At 44.9% G+C, this 27734-nt stretch overlaps 1 protein-coding gene across 3 annotated transcripts in view; it reads left to right on the top strand.

Moving 5' to 3' along the window:
- Positions 1-27734, top strand: part of PTK2B (protein tyrosine kinase 2 beta) — a 236739-nt gene that overhangs the window by 15696 nt on the left and 193309 nt on the right. For all 3 annotated transcript variants that reach the window (XM_077489230.1, XM_077489227.1, XM_077489229.1), the window contains exon 2: positions 17394-17524. The gene's annotated coding sequence lies outside the window, so the exon portion shown is untranslated. The remainder of the gene's footprint in view (positions 1-17393; positions 17525-27734) is intronic.

Raw genomic sequence — 27734 nt, 5'->3', positions numbered from 1 at the left:
TGTTCTTGTTTTTCAACCAGCTGCGGTTTACAACCACTTTAACAAATGATAATTGCTGGCTTCTTTTTTTTTATTTTTATTTTTTTATTTTATTTATTTGTTTTACATTTCAGCAGTTATATCGGGGAATCCCGCTGACAGCTGAAAGAACCGGGCCGGTTTCTGGTATCGGAACATTTGTACAAGTTCCAATAATTGTACAGATGCTTAGTACCAGCACTGATACCAGTATCGGTGCAACCCTAGTATATACGGTATATATTGGTTAAGCTGTTCTTTGGATCGGCACTCTTGTTTTTCTTTCTTTCATTAAATCTGTAGAAAAACAGGGATAGGACTACAGAACATTCCCCCTCTCTTCTTAGAGACATGGGGTTCTGTAGTCCTCAGTGATGAACAGGAAACAATGTCATTGATAACATTCAGCATACATTGATTGCTCAGTTCTTGGTCTTCAGTGAGCAGAGAGCTGGTGACTGTCAGTCCCTGGCTCTCTGCTTTTCCCCTCCAGTGCTCACTGGAGCGCCAGTCTGTGGAGGGGGTGGGAACAGCAGGCCCAGGCTTTCACCGGTGCGCTGAGAGGCTGAGCCAGCTGCCGGTTCAGCTATTATGGTGGGGCCCGAGATTATTGCCGGAATCCCTCCAGGGCCTGGACTGACTCTGTGAGCTCAGCTTAAGTGCACTCCCGTGACCCAGAGAGGAAGTATGGCCCAAAAGAGTTTTGGTCCTACTTCTCTTTTAATTCTTCGAACACCAGTGAAGCATTAATAACTTCTGTAAAATGAATCAAATTTATTTTAAAGAGGAATTTTATAGTATGATTCTGTTTTACTGAAAAGTGGGGCTGATGGAACAAATTTCCAAAGCTTGGAATGTCCCGGGCAATGAGCAACTGTGTACACAACTATGCAACAATTGGAAGCCCACTGGATTTGTGAAATCCATACTATTGTTTATTGTAATAAAACAAGAATAATACTCATAAAGCAAGAAGTGATCCAGCCTGTACATAAAGCTCATAAGAAGGATAGAACATCTGAATGTCCACAGATGACCTTCCATCAAAGCCTGAGGGTTGGGGTCTTAGTCACATTCGCCATTTCAATATTTGCTGTGGATTGTCATCTGCGCACACTAGCATAGATGTGCTGACGGTTCACACCGAGGTAGACAAAAGAGTACTCAGGTCCAGGCAAGTGGCAAAAAAGAATAGTCAGGTCCAGGCAGGGGTCATGGCAGTCAGCATGCAGGAGAGCATTTAGGTCCAAGCAAGAATAGTCAGGTCCAAGCAAGAATCATTGCAGGCAGCAAGCAAGAGTGTAGTCAGGTCCAGACAGAGGTCATAGCAGGTGGTAGACCGCTCCAGGCAGGGGTTGTGACAGGCAGCACGGAAAAGAGTAAGCAGTTCCAGGCAGGTAAAGGAGTAGTAAGATCCAGGCAGGACTTGTGTCAGCGGCAAGCAAGAGAGTAGTCAGGACCAGGCAGAGGTCATGGCAGGCAAAAGGGGAAGCAGGTGCAAGCAGGGGTTGTATCAGGCGGCAGGCAAAAGAGTAGTCAGGGCCAAGCAGGTGTTGTTGCAGGCAGCAGGCCGCAGGCAAAAAAAGTAGTCAGGTCCAGGTAGAGGTTGTTGCAGGCAAAAAGTAGCTAGATTTAGGCAGAGGTCCTGGCAGGCAGCAGGCATGAGAGTAGTTAGCTCCGGGAAGGGGTTAAGGCAGGTGGCAGCTAAAAGATGAGTCATGTCCAGGCAGGAGCAATTGCAGGCAGCAGGCAAGAGAGTAGTCAGGTCCAGGCAGAGGTCATAGCCTGGTCAGAGATAAGAGAGTAGTTAGGAACGGGCAGAGGTCATGGCAGGTGACAGATAAAAGAATAGTCATGTCTAGGCAAGGGTTGTGGAAGGGGGCAAACAAAAAAGGAGCCAGGTGCAGGAAGGAGGCATGACAGGTGGTAGGCAAAAGAGTAATCGGGTCCAGGCCGCAGTTGTTGAAGGCGACAGGTAAAGAGTTGTCAGATCTAGGTAGGTGTCATGGCAGGCAGCAGACAGGAGAGTGGACCGCTCCAGGCAGGGGTTGTGACAGGCAGCGGGGAAAAGAGTAAGCAGTTCCAGGCAGGGGTTGTGGCAGGTAAAGGATTAGTCAGGTCCAGGCAGGGGTTGTGTCAGCGGCAAGCAAGAGAGTAGTCAGGACCAGGCAGAGGTTATGGTAGGCAAAAGGGGAAGCAGGTGCAAGCAGGGGTTGTATCAGACGGCAGGCAAAAGAGTAGTCAAGGCCAAGCAGGTGTTGTTGCAGGCAGCAGCCAAAAGAGTAGTCAGGTCCAGGTAGAGGTCGTTGCAGGCAAAAAGTAGCCAGATTTAGGCATAGGTCCTGGCAGGCAGCAGGCATGAGAGTAGTTGGCTCCAGAAAGGGGTTAAGGCTGGTTAAGGGTTAAGGAAAGGGGTTAAGGCTGGTGGCAGCTAAAAGATTAGCCAGGTCCAGGCAGGGGTAATTGCAGGAGTAGTTAGGAACAGGGAGAGGTCATGGCAGGTGACAGATAAAAGAATAGTCATGTCTAGGCAAAGGTTGTGGAAGGGGGGAAACAAAAAAGGAGCCAGGTGCAGGCAGGAGGCATGACAGGTGGTAGACAAAAGAGTAATCAGGTCCAGGCAGCAGTTGTTGAAGGCAACAGGCAAAAGAGTTGTCAGATCTAGGTAGGTGTCATGACAGGCAGCAGACAGGAAAGTAGACCGCTCCAGGCAGGGGTTGTGACAGGCAGCAGGGAAAAACATAAACAATTCCAGGCAGGGGTTGTGGCAGGTGGCAGGTAAAGAAGTAGTCAGGTCCAGGCAGGGGTTGTGTCAGCGGCAAGCAAGAGAGTAGTCAGGTCCAGGCAGGGGTCTTGACAGGCAGCATAAAAATGAGTATGCAGGTCTAGGCAGGGGTTGCAGCATGTGGCAGGCAAAAGAGTAGACTGGTCCAGGTAGGGGTTGTGGCTGGTGGCAGGCAAAGGAGTAGTCAGGTCCAGGCAAGGGATGTGGCAGGCAAAAGAGTAGTCAGATCCAGGCGAGGTTGTGGGAGGCAGCAAGCAAGAGTGTAGTTGGGTCTAGGCAGAGGTCGGGGCAGACAGCAGGACTGAGAGTAGTCAGGTCCAGGCAGGGGTTAAGGCAGGTGGCAGGCAAAAGAGAAGTCAGGTGTAGGCAAGGGTCATGGCTGACAGCAGGCAAAAGCGTAGCCAGTTCCAGGCAGAGAGTAAGCCAGGCGGTAAGCAAGAGAGTAGTAGTTACTAGGTCAATCCAGGTCGGCAGCAAACACTCATGGATGTAGTACTCAGACATGATGTCATGTGAAAGCAGAAGGGCACTGTTCATCTAATTGTTAGATATCTAATGTTGGTTAATTTAATAGTGCCTGAAGCATCGTGGGATTTTTACAGTTATTTTCGGTTTAGGACTATGTGTAGAGAACGTGGCTTAGTGCAGGTGCTGCAACCAGAAAAGTGTTAGGCACCAGCTTCATAGTGAGCTTTGTGGGAATTGTTCTGTGATCTGGTGCACGATATGTCATCGATGTGACAGCGCTTTTAACTTTACTTCCTGTGTGACAAAGTACTGCAAGAGAGAGGCCTAAATATATCTGCCGGGTAAGCCTGGCACAACAGACGAGCCATACCTCCCTCCCCCTCCCAGCACCAGATGGAAGAGTGCTTCTAACTGTGTAACCGTCTAATTGATGGTCTGTTCAAAGCCCCCATCCTGTACCTTCATATGTCGCCAATATAGAGACAAGTCCAGATGCCTGTTATAGAGGAGCACAGTAATGCCTATATACAGAGAGTATTAATGATGTGCTCTTCAACCTTAGAGTCAGGTCCATACCTGGGAACTTTCTAAAGTGCCCAATTGTGCTCCTCAACCTTAGAACCAGGTCCATACGTAGGTGCTTTCTGAAGTGCCCAACCTGGACAGTTCTGCGGTGGGGAGAGATGGCTAATGAAGGTTAGTGAATAGTGAAGAAGGGGATGAACATGCAGCAGTCACTTGTACTTCTGGGCTGCTTCACTCTCTTTGTGGATCCTGCCCAACTGTGCTGCTCAACCTCAATGCCAGGCCCATACCTGGGAACTTTCTGATGTGTCCATTTGTGCTCCTCAACCTTAAAGCTAGGTCCATACCTGGAAGCTTTCTAAAGTGCCCAACTGTGCTCCTCAACCTTAGACCAATGGTCCATACCTGGGAGCTTTCTAAAGTGCCCAACTGTGCTCCTCAACCTTAGACCAATGGTCCATACCTGGGAACTTTCTGAAGTGCCCAACTGTGTTACTTAACATTAGAGCCAGGTCCATACCTGGGAACTTTCTGAAGTGCCCAACTTTAGAGCCAGGCTCATACCTGGGAACTTTCTGAAGTGCCCAACTGTGCTCCTCAACCTTAGAGCAATGGTCCATACCTGGGAACTTTCTGAAGTGCCAACTGTGTTACTGAATATTAGAGCCAGGTCCATACCTGGGAACTTTGAGAAGTGCCCAACTTTAGAGCCAGGCTCATACCTGGGAATTTTCTGAAGTGCCCAACTGTGCTCCTCAACCTTAGAGCACTGGTCCATACCTGGGAACTTTCTGAAGTGCCCAACTTTAGAGCCAGGTTCATACCTGAGAACATTCTGAAGTGTCCAACTGTGCTCCTCAACCTTACAGCCAGGTCCAAACCTGGGAACTTTCTGAAGTGCTCCAGTTCTCAACTTTAGAGGAATGCTTGACCGGTCAAAGTTGTATTCGGACTGAACCCTGAGCTCGTCCCTAGTCACAGTGACCATAGTTTATAAGGCGTTCTGCACCACCCACTGGTGTGCTTTTTCTATGCGCCCAAAATATTTGCAATCTTATTTTTTTTATTTCAGGTACTTATATAGTGCCATCAATTTACACAGTGCTTTACTTACATATATACAGTATTGTACATTCAGATAAGTTTTTACCCTCAAAGAGCTTACAATTAAAGGTCCTTAACGCACATTCACACTATGGCCAATTTTAGACAGGAGACAAGTAACCTACCAGCATGTCTTTGGAGTGTGGGAGGAAACGAGAGTATCCAGAGGAAACCCACACAGACAGAACATGCAAACTCTGTGCAGGTAGTGCCGTGGTTTTCAATTGAACAGACGACCCTAGTCCTGACAGGCGGACGTGCTAACCACTTAGCCGTTTTTTTTTGGTTTGCTTTTTTAACATGCCAGGCAAATAGTAAAATGGGGGATTCTCATATTTCTAACACCCGTTGCATTCCACAGGAAAATCCTCGTAAAAATTTCGCAATCTGCACTATTTCAATTATGTACTGCTGATAGTTTACTGGGCCACAATCTTTTTAATTATAGCTCACATAACTTGCAACATTTCTACTAAGTGTTGCAGCTTTCCCATTTCTGATGCATGTTGCCTTCGACAGGAACATGCATTAGGATTCATGTTTTTTTTTTGTTTTTTTTGGCGCATTAGTATAAATGGTGCAAATTCCCCACCACTACTTCCTCCCCCTGCCTATAACAGAATTGCAAAAAACTAAATAAAAATTAAGGTAAATATTTTTTTTTTCGCCATAAAAGGCCTAGGCTCTTTTCACACTCTTAGTTAGTTTAGATTTCCTTTACGATTTTGTTAGCGTGATTCTCATGTGGGAATGCGTGTCGCACATAGGGCAGCCCATTCACTTAAATGGGCTGCTGCCCTATGTGTGAATGTCGCTCAAAAGAAGCTCTGGGACCAAATTTTGGCCCTGAGCCAGGAGCGATTTCTACTCTCGTGTTTTGCCGCGGTTCTTGTGCGACAATCGCTGGAAAACCATGCCGCATCTGGGATGCCATTGGAGATGCATGCCACACATCCAAACATCCGTTGTGCCATTTTGCCATGGTACTGAATCGCCCATATATATCAATGAGGCCTTGGGTAAGAATGACGTTCTTGGACCTTGCTCATGCACAGGAATGCCACGGATCAGTCCGTTGAGGCGTTTCTGTGCGCAGTCCTGCGATTTGCCTCTTGGGATTTCTACGTCACTTATCTCAATTTTTTTTTTTCGAAATTGTACTTTTGATAGTAAGGGTGGAGTTTCTCTTCGACATGTCGCTGATTTATCGGACTCCTGTTTAGCATTGTCTTGCTATGTTCGGTATGGCCTGTATCATGGTTGCACAGCCGGCATGCAATGTGGTTCTCATTACTGTACAGTCTTCATGGAATGCCCCCTCCCGGCGCGCTCATCCCCAGTAGCTGTTTGATGTGCAGGATTTCAGGAATGTCATAGGCGTGTATTGGAACGCCCAGCCTGGTACAGCTGACTGCAAGGGAGGAATCCATAGCCCAGGGGGTACTTGTCAGACTCGTACCTGGAGGGTGCACCTCCTTTTGCAGTCCTCCTGGTAACTGGTATATATACACATCTAGTCCATAAAGGAATGCCATTGTGACCTGTAATCCACAGATGGAGAGGAAGATTGCTCTGTATACAATTAAAGGATCAGTCCACCTAAAAAGGGTTGTTTTCATTCTAGGCGAAGCCTGGTGGGCTGAGTCCACCCCTAGCTTCCTGAGTGTCCTGGATACCCTGAGTTCAGCACATTTCTGTTCTCACTTCTTGAGTGTATTGTTCTCAAGCCATATATATATATATATATATATATATATATATATATATATATATATATATATATAATATATATATATATATGTATTTTAGAGACACTGCTGAGAAAAACACACAGCTCTGGCATTATAGCTGAGAGGGTTAGTCTGCTCAAAAGTGATCATTCAGATTTTGGTAGAGGCCGATAGACTAAGTCAGTCCCTGGTCCATGTGATTTGCCAATAGCGTCATTTTGCCGGCTCTGCTCCTGTCCATCTGAGAGTTTTGGGTGTTCCTGAGCACCCTTTTGTGTTCCCAGCTCCTCCTGAATCTAGGAATGCAGGGATAGTGGGAACCTCTTAGAATGGACAAAGCAGGTGTGCAGACATGGGCATTCAGTGCAAGGATGGTGGGAACCTCTTATAATGGGCACAGCAGATGTGCAGACCCAGAAACTCAACACAGGGATGTTGGAAACCCCTCATAATGGGCACAGCAGGTGCACAGGCCTGGGATCTCAGCATAGGGATGGCGGGAACCTCACATAATGGGTACAGCAGGTTACAGACCTGGGAACTCAGCACAGGGATGGTGAGAACCTCTCATAATGGGCACGGCAGATGAACAGACCCAGGGATGGTGGGACCCCATCATAATGGGCACAGTAGGTGTACAGTCCTGGGAACTCAGTGCAGGGATGGCGGGAACCCCTTAGAATGGGCATAGCAGATGAACAGACCCAGGAATGCAGCACAGGGATGGTAGGACCCCTAATAATGGGCACAGTAGGTGTACAGACCTGGGAACTCAGCACAGGGATAGTGGGAACCCCTTAGAATTGGCACAGCAGGTGTACAGACCCGTGAACTCAACACAGGGATGGTGGGACCCCTCATAATGGGTACAGCAGGTGTACAGACCCAAGAACTCAGCACAGGGATGGTGGGAACCCCTCATAGTGGGCACATCATGGATACAGACCCAGGAACTCAGCATAGGGATGTTGGGAACTCCTCATAATGGGTACAGCAGGTGTACAGACCCAAGAACTCAGCACAGGGATGGTGGGAACCCCTCATAGTGGGCACATCACGGATACAGACCCAGGATGGTGAGAACCCCTCATACTTTGCACAGCAGGTGCACAGGCCTGGGATCTCAGCATAGGGATGGTGGGAACCCCTCATAGTGGGTACAGCAGGTTACAGACCTGGGATCTCAGCACAGGGATGGCGGGAAACCCTTCATAATGGGCACAGCAGGTGCACAGACCCCTAGAAGACAGAAGAGACGGTCAGGTGGGTTTATCACCCACAAACAATCTTTTAAGAATATCTATGACCTTTAATGTGTATTTCTGTTTATTTGGGATGATAATTTCTCAAGTCATTAAGCCTCAGAGGTAAAGTGTATGTGAACCCCGAGAATGATCTTCTCCTATTTGCTCCCTTGTGGTGCGCAAAATATTCCAGTGGAAGTGTCTTGTATTTCTATTTCTCCGATAAGTGCAAAAAAAATGCCTGTTGATCCTGCCATGAATGTAGTGCGCTGTTAAGTTCCTGTGCAATCTTATCAGTTACATTGCTCCCAGATATCTCTGCGAGCAACAGAACACTTCCCCACTGAAATAAAGAAGACGATAGGAGGTGTTCTGTAGTCCTAACACACCTCTCTGCCCTAGGTTGACAACACTGCTTTCCTATAGATAAGCACAAGTAAGTGTTGCCACCCTGGGACAGGAAGTGTGTTATTGGCAGGATCAACAGATTAATATAAAGGGGGGGAAAAGCTTGAAAACGAATGCAGCCACCACATCTGAGGTATGGTAATCTGCAATATACAGTATTATATTTTTGTTCTTGGATTTGGATACACTTTAATGCTACGGTGTCACGGTGTTCAATAAAGTTTCCAGGGCCAAACTAGAATCTAGAGCTCCATGATACTTTCCAGTACAGAGACACCTACTGTTTGTACTTAGCAGACACCTAACTTATTTTCCACTGCCGATTACTCAGTGGAAAAAATGACATCTGCATTGTTTCAGTTTTCAGCACTGCCTTTTTTTTCACATGTGACTGATTTCCCTTTAAGGGGGATTTCCAGATCACACAATGGTAGTAAAATAGTACAAAACTGCCAGAAGTGTTACTTTGCATTTTAATCGTTAAAGAGAACCTGTCACTTTCCCCATTTAGGGCAAAGAGGTTCTTTTATAGGCGCACCCTCCCCCCATCTACCCAATGACCCCTTAAAGCAGACCTTCTCTCCCTGGATGTACTAGGGCAGTGATGGCGAACCTTGGCACCCCAGATGTTTTGGAACTACATTTCCCATGATGCTCAACTACACTGCAGAGTGCATGAGCATCATGGGAAATGTAGTTCCAAAACATCTGGGGTGCCAAGGTTCGCCATCACTGTACTAGGGCATTATTGCTCCCACCTCCACCCCACCTCCACCCCACAGCCACCCTTCTTGGTACTTCAAGATATGGAGGATCATAGGATCTTCTCCCCCTTCCTCGTAGGGTGCAGTGCTCAGGCCTGAATGCCCAATGGTCCAGTCTGAATGCTGTGATGAGAAGGAGAAGAGGAGCAGGTCCATATCCCCGAGTAAGCTTCAACACCCTCCAACAATGGGATTAGACCCAAGGCTCTAACAGAGGATGAAGAGGAACCTGTGCAGTGTCTTAAATGTAACTTCATGCAAAGGACAGAGACCCAGTCCCTAAGGACAGTATGGCAACTTGCTGACTTGACAACATCCGCAGACAGCGTCAACTCACAAAAAAAAAAAAAAGACCCAGAAGTAGAACCCAATGTTGTTTATTTCAACCTGATACATTACAAAGGATATTTGTTCTCATTTCTTGTGGGTGGAAAAGACATTTCTCTCCAAGTCTTCTTACTCGGTGAGGGTGAAGTTAAAACTACGGTATTGCAAATTAATGCAGCTCTGTAATCATGTAAAATGTATTCATTCAAATGCAAGCAGTGAAAGTACCTGAATTTGACTCAGGGCCGGATCCACACTATCTGATCAGTGCAGAAAAAAAGTAATAATGTCAACACAGTGTGAGTCACCCGACAGTCTATCACAAAGTGTCAGCACCTGGAAAACATTATTAAACAGAACCTGCGCCCCCTTATATCAGAGTCCCGCCTTACGTTATGACTGCTCATCAGAGTGCCCCCTTACATCAGGTGTTCCCATCAATAGTGCCCCCTTACATCCCCATCAAGAGTGCCCCCTTACATCCCCATCAAGAGTGCCCTCTTAGATCAGGTGTCCCCATCAAGAGCGCCCCCTTACATCAAGATTGCCCCCTTACCTTAGGTGTCCCCATCAAGGGTGCCCCCTTACATCCCCATCAAGAGTGCCCTCTTAGATCAGGTGTCCCCATCAAGAGCGCCCCCTTACATCAAGAGTGCCCCCTTACCTCAGGTGTCCCCCATCAAGAGTGCCCCTTTACATCTCCATCAAGAGTGCCTCCTTACATCAGGTGCCCCCATCAAGAGTGCCCCTTTACATCAGTTATCCCCATCAGAGTCCCCATCAAGAGTACCCCCTTACATCAGGTGTCCCCATCAAGAGTGTCCCTTTACATCAGTTGTCCCCATCACAGTCCCCATCAAGAGTACCCCCTTACATCAGGTGTCCCCATCAAGAGTGCCACTTTACATCAGGTGTCCCCATCAAGAGTCACCCAACAGTCTATCACACAGTGTCAGGACCTAGAAAACAATATTAAACAGAATCTTCGCCCCTTTATATCAGAATCTCGCCTTACATTATGACTACTTATCAGAGTGCCCCCTTACAACAGGTGTCCACATCAAGAGTGCCCCCTTACATCAGGTGTCCCCATCAAGAGTGCCCCCCTTACATCAGGTGTCCCCATCAAGAGTACCCCCTTACATCAGGTGTCCCCATCAAGAGTGTCCCTTTACATCAGTTGTCCCCATCACAGTCCCCATCAAGAGTACCCCCTTACATCAGGTGTCCCCATCAAGAGTGCCCCCTTACATCAGGTGTCCCCATCAAGAGTCACCCAACAGTCTATCACACAGTGTCAGGACCTAGAAAACACTATTAAACAGAACCTTCGCCCCCTTATATCAGAATCTCGCCTTACATTACGACTACTTATCAGAGTGCCCCCTTACAACAAGTGTCCACATCAAGAGTGCCCCCTTACATCAGGTGTCCCCATCAAGAGTGCCCCCTTACATCAGGTGTCCCCATCAAGAGTGCCCCCCTTACATCAGGTGTCCCCATCAATAGTGCCCCCCTTAAATCAGGTGTGCCTATCAAGAGTGCCTCCTTACATCAGGTTTCCCCATCAAGAGTGCCACTTTTCATCAGGTGTCCCCATCAAGAGTGCCCCCTTACATCAGGTGTCCCCATCAAGAGTCACCCAACAGTCTATCACACAGTGTCAGGACCTAGAAAACACTATTAAACAGAACCTTCGCCCCCTTATATCAGAATCTCGCCTTACATTACGACTACTTATCAGAGTGCCCCCTTACAACAGGTGTCCACATCAAGAGTACCCCCTTACATCAGGTGTCCCCATCAAGAGTGCCCCCCTTACATCAGGTGTCCCCATCAAGAGTGCCCCCCTTACATCAGGTGTGCCCATCAAGAGTGCCTCCTTACATCAGGTTTCCCCATCAAGAGTGCCACTTTTCATCAGGTGTCCCCATCAAGAGTGCCCCCTTACATCAGGTGTCCCCATCAAGAGTCACCCAACAGTCTATCACACAGTGTCAGGACCTAGAAAACACTATTAAACAGAACCTTCACCCCCTTATATCAGGTGTCCACATCAAGAGTGCCCCCTTACATCAGGTGTCCCCATCAAGAGTGCCCCCCCTTACATCAGGTGTCCCCATCAAGAGTGCCCCCTTACATCCCCATCAAGAGTGCCCCCTTAGATCAGGTGTCCCCATCAAGAGTGCACTCTTACATCAGGTGTCCCCCATCAAGAGTGCCCCCTTACATCAAGAGTGCCCTCTTACATCAGGTGTTCCCATCAGAGTGCCCCCTCCCATCAAGAGTGCCCCCTTACATCAAGTGTCCCCATCAAGAGTGCCCCCTTGCATTAGTTGTCCCCATCAAGAGTGCCCATTTAGATCAGGTGTCCCCATTAAGAGTGCCCCCTTACATCAGGTGTCCCCATCAGAGTGCCCCCTCCCATCAAGAGTGCCCCCTTACATCAGGTGTCCCCATCAAGAGTGCCCCTTTAGATCAGGTGTCCTCATCAGAGTGCTCCCTCCCATCAAGACTGCCCCCTTACATCAGGTGTCCCCATCAGAGTGCCCCCTCCCATCAAGAGTGCCACCTTACAGCAGGTGTCCCCATTAAGAGTGCCCCCTTACAGCAGGTGTCCCCATCAAGAGTGCCCCCTCCCATCAAGAGTGCCCCCATACAGCAGGTGTCCCCATCAAGAGTCCCCCCTTACATCAGGTGTCCCCATCAAGAGTGGTCCCTTACATCAGGTGTCCTCATCAAGAGTTCCCCTTAACATCAGGTGTCCCCATCAAGAGTGCCCCTTTACATCAGGTGCCCCCATAAAGAGTTCCCCTTAACATCAGGTGTCCCCATCAGTGTCTCTTTAAATGGATTGTCCTCAGAGTGCCTCCTTACATCAGCTGTCAGACTGGCTCATGGATCAGTGGATACACTTTTAGAGACGGGGGGGACAACTAAAATCGGGGGAGGGGCACAGCCCTCCCCAGCACCCCTCTAGATTTGGCTCTGATCTGACTTGATATTAGCTTCCTGGAATCCTTGAACAGCAGAGCTCAGACTAGGAGGGGGATAATCAGCATAACATAATAAGCATGCTGATAGTGGGAGAAAGCATTGAGCGCATTAGTCCACTACATCTTTCACTGTCCTGTTATATGCTGGGGGATGGGCAAGACCTGTAAGATTAACTGCAGCAGAGAGAAAAAAATCAGTTCTTTAGCCCTGCCTGCTGTGTGGCAGAGCTGTGTTAATCTCAGAGGTGGATGGAAGGATACACTGTAGAAATGCTTGGAGTTGAACTTCAACCCTTTTATGGGAATTATTGAAAGGTTCAAGGTGAGATAAAGTTTGCTATTGCCGAGAAGAGACCAAATAATGTAAACAGATACAAGATCAACACAGGAAGATGACAAGTGGAGGTCAGCAATAAAATCACCGTCTTGACCGGCGGAGGTTTCCTGAGAACATGGAAACTTGTTTTACTAAAAAATATGAGAATTTAGGTTCTCTGCAAATGACTATGCTGGTGCAAAAAGTGACAGCATGGTCCGGTCAGATGAATCGCTAAACCAAAATTCACCAGTATTATAGAAGGCTGAGAACATACACCTGTATTATAGATGGTAGAGAACATACACCTGTACTATAGAAGGCTGAGAACATACACCTGTACTATAGAAGGCTGAGAACATACACCTGTATTATGGAAGGTAGAGAACATACACCTGTATTATGGAAGGTAGAGAACATACACCTGTATTATGGAAGGTAGAGAACATACACCTGTATTATAGAAGGTAGAGAACATACACCTGTATTATGGAAGGTAGAGAACATACACCTGTATTATGGAAGGTAGAGAACATACACCTGTATTATGGAAGGTAGAGAACATACACCTGTATTATGGAAGGTAGAGAACATACACCTGTATTATGGAAGGTAGAGAACATACACCTGTATTATAGAAGGTAGAGAACATACACCTGTATTATAGAGGGTAGAGAACATACACCTGTATTATAGAAGGTAGAGAACATACACCTGTAATATAGAAGGCAGAGAACATACACCTGTATTATAGAAGGCAGATAACATACACCTGTATTATAGAAGGCAGAGAACATACACCTGTACTATAGAAGGCTGAGAACATACACCTGTATTATGGAAGGTAGAGAACATACACCTGTATTATAGAAGGTAGAGAACATACACCTGTATTATAGAAGGTAGAGAACATACACCTGTAATATAGAAGGTAGAGAACATACACCTGTAATATAGAAGGCAGAGAACATACACCTGTATTATGGAAGGTAGAGAACATACACCTGTATTATAGAAGGTAGAGAACATACACCTGTATTATAGAAGGTAGAGAACATACACCTGTAATATAGAAGGCAGAGAACATACACCTGTATTATAGAAGGTAGAGAACATACACCTGTATTATGGAAGGTAGAGAACATACACCTGTATTATAGATGGTAGAGAACATACACCTGTATTATGGAAGGTAGAGAACATACACCTGTATTATAGAAGGTAGAGAACATACACCTGTATTATAGAAGGTAGAGAACATACACCTGTATTATAGAAGGCAGAGAACATACACCTGTACTATAGAAGGCTGAGAACATACACCTGTATTATGGAAGGTAGAGAACATACACCTGTATTATGGAAGGTAGAGAACATACACCTGTATTATGGAAGGTAGAGAACATACACCTGTATTATGGAAGGTAGAGAACATACACCTGTATTATGGAAGGTAGAGAACATACACCTGTATTATAGAAGGTAGAGAACATACACCTGTATTATAGAAGGTAGAGAACATACACCTGTATTATAGAAGGTAGAGAACATACACCTGTAATATAGAAGGCAGAGAACATACACCTGTAATATAGAAGGCAGAGAACATACACCTGTACTATAGAAGGCTGAGAACATACACCTGTATTATGGAAGGTAGAGAACATACACCTGTATTATGGAAGGTAGAGAACATACACCTGTATTATAGAAGGTAGAGAACATACACCTGTAATATAGAAGGTAGAGAACATACACCTGTAATATAGAAGGCAGAGAACATACACCTGTATTATGGAAGGTAGAGAACATACACCTGTATTATAGATGGTAGAGAACATACACCTGTATTATGGAAGGTAGAGAACATACACCTGTATTATAGAAGGCAGAGAACATACACCTGTATTATAGATGGTAGAGAACATACACCTGTAATATAGAAGGCAGAGAACATACACCTGTATTATAGATGGTAGAGAACATACACCTGTAATATAGAAGGCAGATAACATACACCTGTATTATAGAAGGCAGATAACATACACCTGTATTATAGATGGTAGAGAACATACACCTGTAATATAGAAGGCAGAGAACATACACCTTTATTATAGATGGTAGAGAACATACACCTGTATTATAGATGGTAGAGAACACACACCTGTATTATAGATGGTAGAGAACATACACCTGTAATATAGAAGGCAGAGAACATACACCTGTATTATGAAAGGAAGAGAACATACACCTGTATTATAGATGGTAGAGAACATACACCTGTATTATAGAAGGCAGATAACATACACCTGTATTATAGAAGGCAGATAACATACACCTGTATTATAGAAGGACGAGAACATACACCTGTATTATAGAAGGCAGAGAACATACACCTGTATTATAGATGGTAGAGAACATACACCTGTAATATAGAAGGCAGAGAACATACACCTGTATTATAGATGGTAGAGAACATACACCTGTAATATAGAAGGCAGAGAACATACACCTGTATTATAGATGGTAGAGAACATACACCTGTAATATAGAAGGCAGAGAACATACACCTGTATTATAGAAGGCAGAGAACATACACCTGTATTATAGATGGTAGAGAACATACACCTGTAATATAGAAGGCAGAGAACATACACCTTTATTATAGATGGTAGAGAACATACACCTGTATTATGAAAGGAAGAGAACATACACCTGTATTATAGATGGTAGAGAACATACACCTGTATTATAGAAGGCAGATAACATACACCTGTATTATAGAAGGCAGATAACATACACCTGTATTATAGAAGGACGAGAACATACACCTGTATTATGGAAGGAAGAGAACTAACACCTGTATTATAGAAGGACGAGAACATACATCTGTATTATGGAAGGCAAAGAACATACACCTTTATTATAGAACGTACAGAACATACACCTGTATTATAGAAGGCAGGGAACATACACCTGTATTAAAGATTTACTTCTTTATATTTAATACAGATATTTTTTAATATTTTGATAGTAATGAAGGAGGGCGGCCACTGTTATGTGCAGATCTTACTATGGAGGGCAGAAACAAATGTGTACCTAGTTCTGTAATGTTGAAGACGTTTCGTGGTGACGCTTCGTAATGTCTTCAAACCGGCTTGGACAAGCCATAAGCCTCTTCAACATTATAGAACAAGTCCAGATAAAAGGGACTAACTACTACTAGCTATGGATATTGGATAACAGTTTATGGATAAATTCCAGCAGTTAAAATGACCTCCTTGACTGGTTTGGGTTTCCTAGGGACATGAAAACTTGTTTTGGTCATTCATCTAGGAGCTAAGGTCAGGAAATACTGATTTCTTCTGCTCAGAATTATGCTGGTGGAAAAAGTGACAGCGTGTTCCAGTCAGACAAAACGCTGAATAAAAATGTTCCCGTATTATAGAAGGCAGAGAATATGTGGGCTGGTGATGAGATTGTTCTGATAGCACATTGTGTGCACATTGTTCACCATTCATTGCCATTAGCAAATCAACAGGTAGGACTACAGGATGACCCTTGCTGCAAAACATGACCCTCAGCTCCAGGTGACCACAACCAGGGTATTTTGTTTCACCGGGAGTGCCGCAGTTCTGGCACCTCCAGCATTATTGCACTATTGCTGTTGGTGGGGGGGGGGTCTATTGTTTCTGAGGGGGGCAATTATTGATTATAGAAGTTTACTGTTTAGGGAGGGGTCTATTGATACTGTCTGTTGGAGCGGTGACTGCTGTTTTTTTTTTTGGGGGGGGGGGGTTTGTTTGCCGCCCCGCTTGCCCGTTTGCCAGCCCCTCTCGCAAGCCCGCCTGCGGGCACTTACCCCATCCAGGTCCCGGGCGGCTTTGGCAGCTTCCCCAATTTCTCTTCCTGCCCAATCTGGTCGCTTCTCTTCCTAACCAATGTGGTCTCAGGACTCGCTTCCTGTGTTGATTGGATGGGAGGAGAAGCAGGAAGACAATAGAAAATGTTGATTCGCTATCGTCACAAGTGGATGGGCTTGGGGCACAGTGCTCTGCTCCTCGAGCCCACCCTTTTTTAAGCCAATTAGCGCCTCCGGCTCTAATCATGTGCTTCACAAAAAAGACAACCCCATAGAACTCTATGCAACCGGTGCCCTGCATGTAGATTAGAGGGGTAGCCCCTGCGCCTCTTATGGACGGGCCACCGCCATGCTGGAGAGTCTATTGATGTTGGATGCTAGGAGATCTATTGTTGCTGGAGTGGAACTATTGTTGCCGGGGGTAGTTTCCTGTGGGAGGTCTTTTGTTGCGTGGAGGGATCTAGCGTTGCAGGGGAGATCTATTGTTTCTGAGGGGATCTATTGTTGCTAGGGCTATTTATAGTTTCTGGAAGGAATATATTGTTACTGGGGAGATCTATTGTTGCTAAGAGGATCTATTATTGCTGGGGGGGGGGGGCAATTTTTTATCAGATAGATATACAGTTGAGGGAGGGGGTCTATTGTTTCTGGCTGCTAGAGAGTCTATTGATGCTGGATACTGGGAGGTCTGTTGTTTCTGGGGTGGATCTATTGTTGCTGGGGATATTTTCTTGTGGGGATCTATTGTTGCTGGGAGGGATCTATTGTATCTACTGCCTTTCATTAGCAAATTCCATACAAACAACTACTTAGCACCAAAGATTTATACTTTTCTGCATTCTCTAGGTAAAGGGTGGAACCAAGGGACGGTGCTCGGAGGTGGACACGGAAAGGGGGAGTACCTGCACCTGTTCTCTGAGAGAAAAAAGCCCTGACCATAACACATCAATTCCAGAGTCAAAATGTGCATCTGAATGGTAGGTAAACACGCTAATTTTAAATGTATTTTATATGAACTCTATTATGAAAATAATTTTTTTTTAAACTCTGCAGCATTCATTAACCCCTTCCTAGTGGTGGTATGCTTACATGTGGCAGCATAGAGGTTGGCTCTGTGCTGTCACGTATATAAGTCACTGTTTTGTGGCAGGCGCAGGCTCCATCATGAACCCCAAGGTCCTTGTAACTTTAACTTTCTGTTAAAGGGTGATAAATGTCTGCCCCTGTGTAGCACAGGGCTCCTGTGTTATAACCCTGTCACACACTCTTCCTATGAGGGCTGGGACAAGGGATGGGCAGGAGTGGTGGCTGCCCTTGGTGCAATGGTTTATTGCAGGGGACACCTTGTGCCAGTTGCTTCTGTTACAAGGCTGACAGGAGTAGTGACAGTGACATCACTGTTAACCCTAACCATCCATCACTGCTAACCCTAACTATCCATCCTCTCCTGCCACATACCTTTGGCCACCTTGGTTGGCAGGGCCAGGACAAGGGGTGGGCAGGAGGGTCGGCTGCCCTGGGCACAATGGTTTATTGCAGGTATGGCGGAGCCCTGTGCCAGTTGCTTTTGTTACAAGGCTGACAGAAGTAGTGTCAGCGACCTCACTGCTAACCCTAAAGGGAAGGTAGGCGCAGTTTGGCATGTTTACCCTGGGCACTGAATGACCTTGTCCCGGCATTGCTCCCTATGATTTATCACTTGCAGTCTCTTAATTCTAAATAAAACACCTCCTAATGACCTGTGTCTCTTGTATATTTTGGCCTAGTCTTGCTCAATAAAATTGTCACACCGCTAGCAAATTTTGCACTGCTTTATCATCCAGTGGTCTTCTAATTCTGTGTTAGGAAACATCTACCTGTACCCTTTTTTTGTTAGTACATTGTTGTCTAATGTTGTGCAGTAAAACTGTCCTGCCACTGCTTTATCATCTGTGGTCTCTTAATTCATGAATGAAAATATCTGCCTGTGTTCTTTGTCTCTCGTACATTTTGGCCTAGCCTTGTTCATTGAAAAAGTCTTGATAATAGCCTTGGTGCACTGCCGTATCTCCTGTAGGAAAACGCTTGTGATCTGTTTCTCTAGTACATTAGGACCTAGTCTTGCTCATTAAAACAGTCCCACTATTGGCCAATTTTTCTTTTATCTGTGGTCTTCTAATTCATGTAGGAAAACACCTGCCTGTGCTCTGTTCCTTCATTGCTACCTAATGTTGCTCAATAAACCTTCCCTGCCACTGGTAAATTTTTCAAACTGCATTATCATCTGCATGCTCTTAATTCTTGAATAAAACACCCGCCTGTATCCTTTCTTTCTCATACATTTTGGCCTAGCCTTGCTCATTAAAACTTTCTTGATAATAGGCAATTTGCAGTACTGCTGTATCTTATTTTTTGTTGGAAAACACATACCAATTATGTTTCTCTGGGACTAGTCTTGCTCATTAAAAGTGTCCCGCTACTGGCCAGTTTTTATACAGCTTTATTTGTGGTCTCTCTGGGGCTGCTGTATGTAAGCCAAGATAATTTTATAAGAAAAAAAATATTCGCAGCCAAATACACTATATTACCAAAAGTATTGGGATGCCCGCTTTTAAACACACATGAACTTTAATGGTATCCCAGTCTTCGTCTGTTGGGTTCAATATTGAGTTGGCCCACCCTTTGCAGCTATAACAGCCTCAACTCTTCTGGGAAGGCTGGCCACAAGGCTTAGGAGTGTGTCTATGGGAATGTTTGACAATTCTTCCAGAAACACATTTGTGGGCAAGAAGGCCTGGCCACATTTGTGGGCAAGAAGGCCTGGCCACATTCCCATGTCACCCTCAAAGCTGCATGAAAAGGACCCTCTTCACATTGTATGTTGGGGGTTTTTTTTGGGCATCGGCACATGCTCCTCATGTTTGCTTTTTGGCCCAGAAAATTACCCGGACTGACTAACATGATTGGCTCTCTAAAGCCTCATACACACGGTCGGACTTTGTACAAACTTTTCCGTGGACTTTTGTACAAAGGGCGTGGTCCACAAGTTTGTATTGCATACACACAATCTGACTTTTTGACAACAAACACGAACGTAGTGACGTCACAACGTACTGACGACACTTTAAAAGAGGACGTTCAATGACTCCAGCGCCACCTTTGGTCAACTTCTGTATTGTTGTCTGATCTTTTGCATTGGTTCTGAGCATGTGTGTTTGTACCTTGTACAAAAGTCTGATGCTTTTGCGTACACATGATCGGACTTTGCTCCATCGGACTTATGTTGTCAAAAAGTTTGTCCATTCGCACAGCCAACAAAAGTCCGATGAAAACAGAAAAAGTTTGTCCGATGGAGCGTACACACAGTCGGATGTTGCTCCAAAACAGCTAATTTGCATGTTTGTTGTCAAAAAGTCCGACCGTGTGTACGGGCCTTAAGACTTCTGTGGATTTCGCCATTAATTTTGGGTTCACCAAATTTCAAACAGGATTCTCTGACCCCTCAGCAAATCAAACACTGGCAGGTTCGCTCATCCATTGGGACGGTGCTCCTGATTTCAAGCATGGCTTGCCAATATCAGCCAGCCTTCTGTGTGCTAGAGGGTGACAACAGCTTGTATAAATAGGCCTTGTTGATAAATGGGGCCCATTTGTGTTATTCTTCATCTAAACACATATAAGAAGTGTGGTTGGTGGGATCTGATGTTAGATTGTGTTAGATAACGGTGTACAGATATATTCCAACATTTCCATCAGCTTGACCTTGTTCAGTCATGAGTCAGCGTGACCTTGTTTGGTTATGACTAATTCCATATAGTGTGTAGGTGATATATTATGGAAGATTAGTCTCAGCAATAATATTAGGATGCTGCAAGATTTGCTCGGATCTTAGGAGTCTGTAAAATAATCCTCCAATCTAACATAAATACAGCATTGAAACTCACAAATGGTGCCCAGCCTACCGGATGTACTTCCTGTTTTGCCATTTTATTAGTGTGACCTATCATCTCTGAGGATGGCCTTGGGGAAGCATAGGCTGAGTATTCCCTGGTTACAACCACTTCCTTCTGTGGCTTGAAAATTGCATAGGATGGTGGCAGCCCCTCATAATGGGCACAGCAGGTGTAAAGACCTGGGAACTCAGCACAGGGATGGTGAGAACCTCTCATAATGGACAAAGCAGATGTACAGATGTGGGAACTCAGCACAGGGATGGTAGGAAGCCCTCATAATGGCCCAGCAGGTGTACAGACCCAGGAACTCAGCACAGGGATAGTGGGAACCCCTCATAATGGGCACAGCAGGTGATCATACCTGGAAACTCAGCACAGAGATGGTGGGAACCCTTCATAATGGGCACAGGTGTGAAGACCCAGAAACTTGTCACAGGGAAGGTGGGGACTCCTCATAATGGGCCAAGCAGTTGATCAGACCTGGGAACTCAGTGCAGGGATGGTGGGAACCCCTCATAATGGGCACAGCAGATGTATAGATCTGGGAACTCAGCCCAGGCATATTGGGAACCCCTCATAATGTCCCAGTAGGTGTACAAACCCAGGAACTCAGCTCAGGGATGGAGGGAACCCCTCATAATGGGCACAGCAGGGGTACAGACCCAGGAACTCAGCACAGGGGTGATGGGAACCACTCATGGGCACAGCAGGTATACAGACCTAGGAACTCAGAGCAGGGATGGTGGGAACCCCTCATAATGAGTCTCTGAGAGATAAAAGAAACTACCAGAAGCAGTTTAACACTCTAGAAACCACCAAAAGCTAAAATATTGCTTTTGGGTGCTAATCACAGAACCACTACATGCACTTCAGTTGAATATCTGCTCTTACTAGATGTGCCGACTAAATATTAAAGTTATTAGCACCCACAGAGGGCATAATCCAGGTCCAATAATCCAGGCTGGCAATGTATCCTCATCAATAAACACAGGATATAAAATGATAACAGAACAGGGAGGAAGGTAGAGACACATCAGATTACTTGGCATGCTAAAGTCACTAAGCCTTCCCATTTCCCCTCGCTAATCCTACCACAACCACCCCACACACAATACACAACCGATATTACAATACTCATTGAAAAGAAATAAAAAACAAATCTCATGTAACACCACATTGCCATACACCATTTAAAAGGAGCTCAAATGCCTCAAAGTAGTTCTAGAACCTTTTTGGTTGTGAATCATCTGGCGTTTTTCAGTGTGCATTTTGGTGCATTTGTAGTGCGTTTTGTCACGCAGAAAAACATGTGTCTGTTACCCACGCTTTGGGTGCCATTAACAATAAATTGCACTGGAAGTGCAATGCACAATTGCAGCACGTTTCCAGCGTGTTTCCGAAAAGGTGTGGCAAAACGCATATTTTTGTGTCGTGCCTTCTGCAAACACACAGGTGTGAATGCAGTCTTATTGTCAGTTTTGCTGCAAAGCGTGGCATGTTAAAGGAAGTGGAAATAAAATGGACCTACTGGCAGGATCAACAGGTGATGAAACCATGTTTCATCTCTTGGAAGAAGTCAGCTTTGACAAAACGCATTGGGCACGGAGCTTAGTCACATGATCCAGTTTCTGAAGTGTGGACACCATAGGTGAAAATGGAACAGCCTGAGGCTCTCAAGATCTTAAGCCTAGAAATTTGGAAATTCAATGAAATTTCATTTAGAATTTCAAATGAAAATATCTATATTCGTAACGGTTGTTCGATTTTCAGTTTGTTTGTTAGTACATTGCTTTCGAGAGCCCATATGGACTGTCCAGGCAAGATATTCCAAAGGGAAATAAGTACAATATTCGTCCTAAAAAAAACAAATGCATAAGTCCACAAGTAAGAGAGGCTTTTGCGATTGGCTAGAATTGGCACCAAGAGTAGGAGTGCCTGCCCTGCTCCTGTCCTTTTGCTAGAACACTATCCCTCCTGCTGAGGCAGAACCCGCCACCATATTGCGCCCACTCTGTGCCATAGGCCTCCATACAACATTCTTGGCCATTGGCCTTTATATATCAAGGAATGTCCACACAAATTAGTAGAGTCACTGCACGTTACTGATGGAGTTCATGGAATGGCATAACAGTCACATGACATTGATATACATTCTGGAGTCACTTGATAATACACTGTCAATCACACTTGATGGACGGCCTACAGTAGTCCCATGTGAAAGCATATGCAGTATTTTGAGCAGCCATCTCCCTCTTCTCTTCCTCACTCAGTCTCTCCTTCCACCCGGGGTTCTTAGTACTCACAGGACTGGCTCTCAGTAGACACCTCCTCTATGGATACACCTCTATCAGGACCCTCCTGGGAAATAGCCTCATTCAGGGAACTCCTGACCTGGCCTAAAAGGCCCTTCTCAGTCCACCCTAGCCCCCACCTTCAGCCTCCCTCTCCTCTTCCTCACTCAGTCTCTCCTTCCAGCTGAGGGTTCTTAGTGCTCACAGAATTGGCTCTCAGTAGACACCTCCTCTATGGATACACCTCTATCAGGACCCTCCTGGGAAATAGCCTCATTCAGGGAACTCCTGACCTGGCCTAAAAGGCCTTTCTCAATCCGCCCTAGTCCCCACCTTCAGCCTGCTCTCCTGGATGCAGGTCTACTCTTCCCCAGCCTCCTGCCCTGTACAGGGGTCTCCACATGCTGGTTACACCTGTACTGGTGTGGGGTGTTTGGCTCCCATGCCCCAAGTACCCTAGGGCTCCTCCCATCCTAGCTTATAGCTGGGCACTGACTCACCCATGGCATCACTGCAGGAGGGCTCTAACTAAAAGGGGCCTAGCACCTGATGACACTGTCTGCTGTAACCAGGCACTATTCTGGCCCAGAGCCACCTAGTGGTAGACTAGCTAGCTGCACCTGCTTCCACGTGCATGATCGGAAACAAAGTAGGACCATAGACTACACAGGAAGCTACGTATGTGGGAAGTTGTCCTCTGTCGTTCTGAAATTTTTCGTACTACTTTCAACATGGGATGAGAACGCGGAAAAATGCGAAGGATCGGTCCTACTCTTGGCTAATAGTGTATACTAGGCTATACACTGATGTTTGTTTGATAGTGTGATCATGCACTTTCCCATATGAAATGTGTTATGTTTCCTTTTCTTATTATTAATCAGAAGCGCATGGGTTACATTTTAAAGATTGTTCAGTGCTATACTGTCTGGGATTTTTTTTTTTTAGGTTTTTTTTTTTTTTTTTATTTGAATTGACATTTTATTATTCAGTGTATGGTGTGATTGACATTAATGCACAGTTATAGATGGATTGGGTTGTATTCTATTGTTATAGGAAAGTGCTACACATTGAATATTCTTTGCTTTATATGTATCAAATCCTCACTTGAGTTTACATTGTTGCAGCTCATTGTTCTTAGTTATTTATATAACAGTGTAGAAAATTTTACTTTAGAATAAACTGTTACAGGAGGAACTCACTGATCCGTTAACCACTTGACCTCAGGAAGATTTACCCCTCTTGACCAGGGTATTTTTGGGGATACAGCACTGCATTACTTTAACTCACAATTCGCGGTCGTGCGATGCTGTACCCAAATAAAATTTGACATTTTTTCCCCTACAAGTAGAGCTTTCTTTTGATGGTATTTGATCACCTCTGAATTTTTTTATTTATTTATTTTTGCGCTATAAAGACCGACAATTTTGAAAAAAGTAAATATTTTTTTTTCCTGCTGTAAAACAAATCTAATAAAAAAAAAAAAAAAAATTCCTTCATAGATTTAGGCGACTATGTATTCTGCTTTTAAAACAAAAATCCCAATAAGTGTATATTATTTGGTTTGCGTGAAAGTTATAGCATCTGGTATGAATACGGGAATTTTTATTTATTCCTTTTTTTTATACCAGTAACGACATATAGTGGGGCTGTGATAGTACGGCGGGCAATCTGCCACTAACTGACGCTGGCTGGAGGGTACAATAACTGACATCAATAGTGGAGATAATACAGTGATCATTGATAATATTATACATTGTCACTGCGCTAATGACATTGGATGGGAAGGGGTTAGCATCTAGGAGCGATCAAGGGGTGCCTAACAATGTTTGCTGTGGGTGTTATGTGCTCCTTCTAATAAGGGATCTTTCTGCTTTTTTCCCCTGCTGTGCAGGGGGAAAAAAACAGCAAGATCACCTGTCAGTGTACGGAGCTCTGTGTTGTTTACTACCTTCCATGAATGACGGAGCCGATCAGTGCGCAGGGGGGGTGGGGTTTGGAACGACAGGTAATTATTGACCAGCACCCGCTGAACGGTTTGTGCTGTGACTAATCACAGCACAGCCAGGGTTGCGCGCATGTCCACTACCCAGAAGTGCTGAACGCGTATCAAATTGATTGCGCAAAAGTTATCGCATTTACAAAATAGGGGAAAGATTTAGGTTTAGATTTTATTGTTTTTACTGGCAATGGCGGCGAACTGCAATTTTTAGTGGGACTGCGAAATTGCGGCGGACACATCTGATCCTAAGTGACACTTTTTGGTGACCAGTGACACCAATAGAGTGATCAGAGCTATAAAAATGCACAGATCACTGTATAAATGGCACTGGCAGGGAAGGGGTTAACACTAGGGGTGATCAAGGGGTTAAGTGTTCCCTAGGGAGGTGTTTTGAACTGTTGGGGGGATGGGCTGACTGGAGGAGGATAGAGATTGCTGTTCCTGATCACTAGATCTGTTTGTTTACATTGACAGGTCCCTGTTCTGGCTCTCTTTCCCATGAGTGCGGGTGGCATCGAGTTCACCGGACCTGCGGACGAGCTCCCACGGCACACGGCGGGTGCGCCTACAGCGGCAGGCACGCGCCCACAAAAGCTAGTGCGTGGACCGCAGTACCGGTACAGCGATTAGCGCAGGGGAGCCAACTTGCCACAGTATAACTGCGGCGGCATGTTGGGAAGTGGTTAAAGTATAAGCCCACATTACTGTTGCACAAAAGCATGTTTTTGTGCTTCATGTATAGAGAGATCGCTTCATTTCAATGGGCTTCCCTAAATGTATAACAAATGAGATAAAGAAGGAGGATGGTAAGTGGCTTTAGTCTGATGCATTTCACCCTAGTCTACAAGGCTCAGCCATAGTGGACCTGCCCTGTGGGTGGGACGAAACGTGTAGAGGAGGCATAATTTGGAAAGTGTTGGCTGAAGCTGCTTTCACTCTTCCTTGCACCTGGGCTGTTCCTTTGAATTACAGTGATCCATCGTCCCTTATTCAATGTGTACAAACAGAGCTGGGATGGGCTCTCTTTACACCAGCACCTGCACTTAAAGTGGTTTATAAACCCTTACAAACCACTTTGACCTACAGGTAAGCCTAGATTAAGGCTTACCTGTAGGTCCAAGTAATATCTCCTAAACCTACACGTTTAGGAGATATTTGCCAAAATACAAGCAATGCTGTCTACAATACCCGAAGTCTATATGGTCTTTGGATACCAACAAGGCAAAGAAGTTCAAGCATCTTTTTTTAACCACTGGTCCCAAAAAAATGTCAAAAGTGTCCGATTTGTCCGCCGCAATGTCGCGGTCCCGCTAAAAATCGCTGATCACCGCCATTACTAAAAGGAAAAATTATAATAAAAATGCCATAAATCTATCCCCTATTTTGTAGCCACTAAATATAAGATTATTGCAATTTTTTTTTTATCAATAATATATAGCAAATACATATTTGCCTAAACTGATGAAGAAATTCATTTTTTTTTTTTTTACATTTTTTTTGGATGTTTGTTATATCAAAAAGTAAAAAATATATATATTTTTTTTTAAATTGTTTTTTTTTGTTTATACGCAAAAAATAAAAACCACAGAGGTGATCAAATGCCACCAAAACAAAGCTCAATTTGTGGGAAATAAAGGACATCAATTTTGTTTGGGTACAACATCGCACGATGGCGCAATTGTCAATTAAAGCGACGCAGTGCCATATCGCAAAAAGTGGCCTGGTCATTAAGGGGGTGAATTCTTCCGGTCCATAAAGTGGTGTTGCCACTGAAAAAAAAAAAAAATCCTTAAAATTCATAAATACAATGTAAAAAAAAAAGTAATTGTAAAAAAAAATGTTTTACTCCACCTCTAAATGCCTGTTGCTAGGGGGTCCTTCGTAGTCTGCCTCCTTCATTGCCCGGGCTGGTGACATCACTTCCCCCCGTGTTGCACAGTCATCTGGGACCTGTCACGTGTCCCAGATGACTGTGCGGCTTATCACGGCGCGTGGCGCCGCTCGCACATGCGCAGTGGGTGCCCAGCTGTGAAGCCACAGCCGGGTGCCCACAGTAAGAATGCCAGCACAGCGAGTGGAGCGGGGAACGAGGGGGGGGCTTTGTTCCCCCACATCGCTGGAGCCTGGGACAGGTAAGTGTCCGATTATTAAAAGTCAGCAGCTGCAGTGTTTGTAGCTGCTGACTTTTATTTATTTTTTATTTTTTAGGGGGCACCCCACTTTAAGTGGTTAATAGAGGAGAAATCTTGCAATGGGGACACCAGTTCTGGAGACATCCAGGGATTCCCTCACTTTGGATGGCGTTTCTCTCACTTCCTGTTTTGGCTACGGGACAGGAAGTGAAGGGCAATCTCCCCAATGGGATTAGTTCAGCTTTTTTTGCTACTGAAAGACTGAATCATATGTGTCATTATTTAGCTTTCCCATAGTTCCACTTAAATGTTTCCTCTTTTCTTATGTTTGCTGTGGGATTTCCTTAAATCTCATAGTGACATTTAAAAAAAAAAAAATGTGCAGCACAGAAAGCACACAAAACAATATATAGTCAATGTAAAGATAATAAAATACGTTTTGGTTTATTTATTTGACTTATTCATCAGTAGAAGGAACAAGGTGATAAGGAAGATTTGTTTGTGCATTGGTGAAGTTGTGATAGAAAGGGTCTTATCTCGGCAGCAATGTCAGGATGGAAATGTTTTCTTGTTTGGGACCATTATTTGTTATGTTATGTTATGTTATGTTATGTTATGTTATGTTTTGTTATGTTGGCTTTTATCAGAAATTGATGGCATTTCCCTCAAACTGACTGTTTTTCTTGATACAAACATTCTGATTGTGAAAACAAATTTGTATCTCCGGTTGGTTGGTTGGTTGATATAAGTTGTTGGGAATGTCAAATTCTTCAGAAGGGCCAAAATAAATTGAAGATGGGAAGATAGTCAAGAAGGCTCTAGAGGTAAATGGC

The sequence above is a fragment of the Lithobates pipiens genome, unplaced genomic scaffold (genome assembly GCF_037356315.1).
Source record: "Lithobates pipiens isolate NorthernLeopardFrog02 unplaced genomic scaffold, aLitPip1_a1.2 Scaffold_18, whole genome shotgun sequence".
Lineage (NCBI taxonomy): Eukaryota > Metazoa > Chordata > Amphibia > Anura > Ranidae > Lithobates > Lithobates pipiens.
This window is presented reverse-complemented; position numbering and strand designations above follow the sequence as displayed.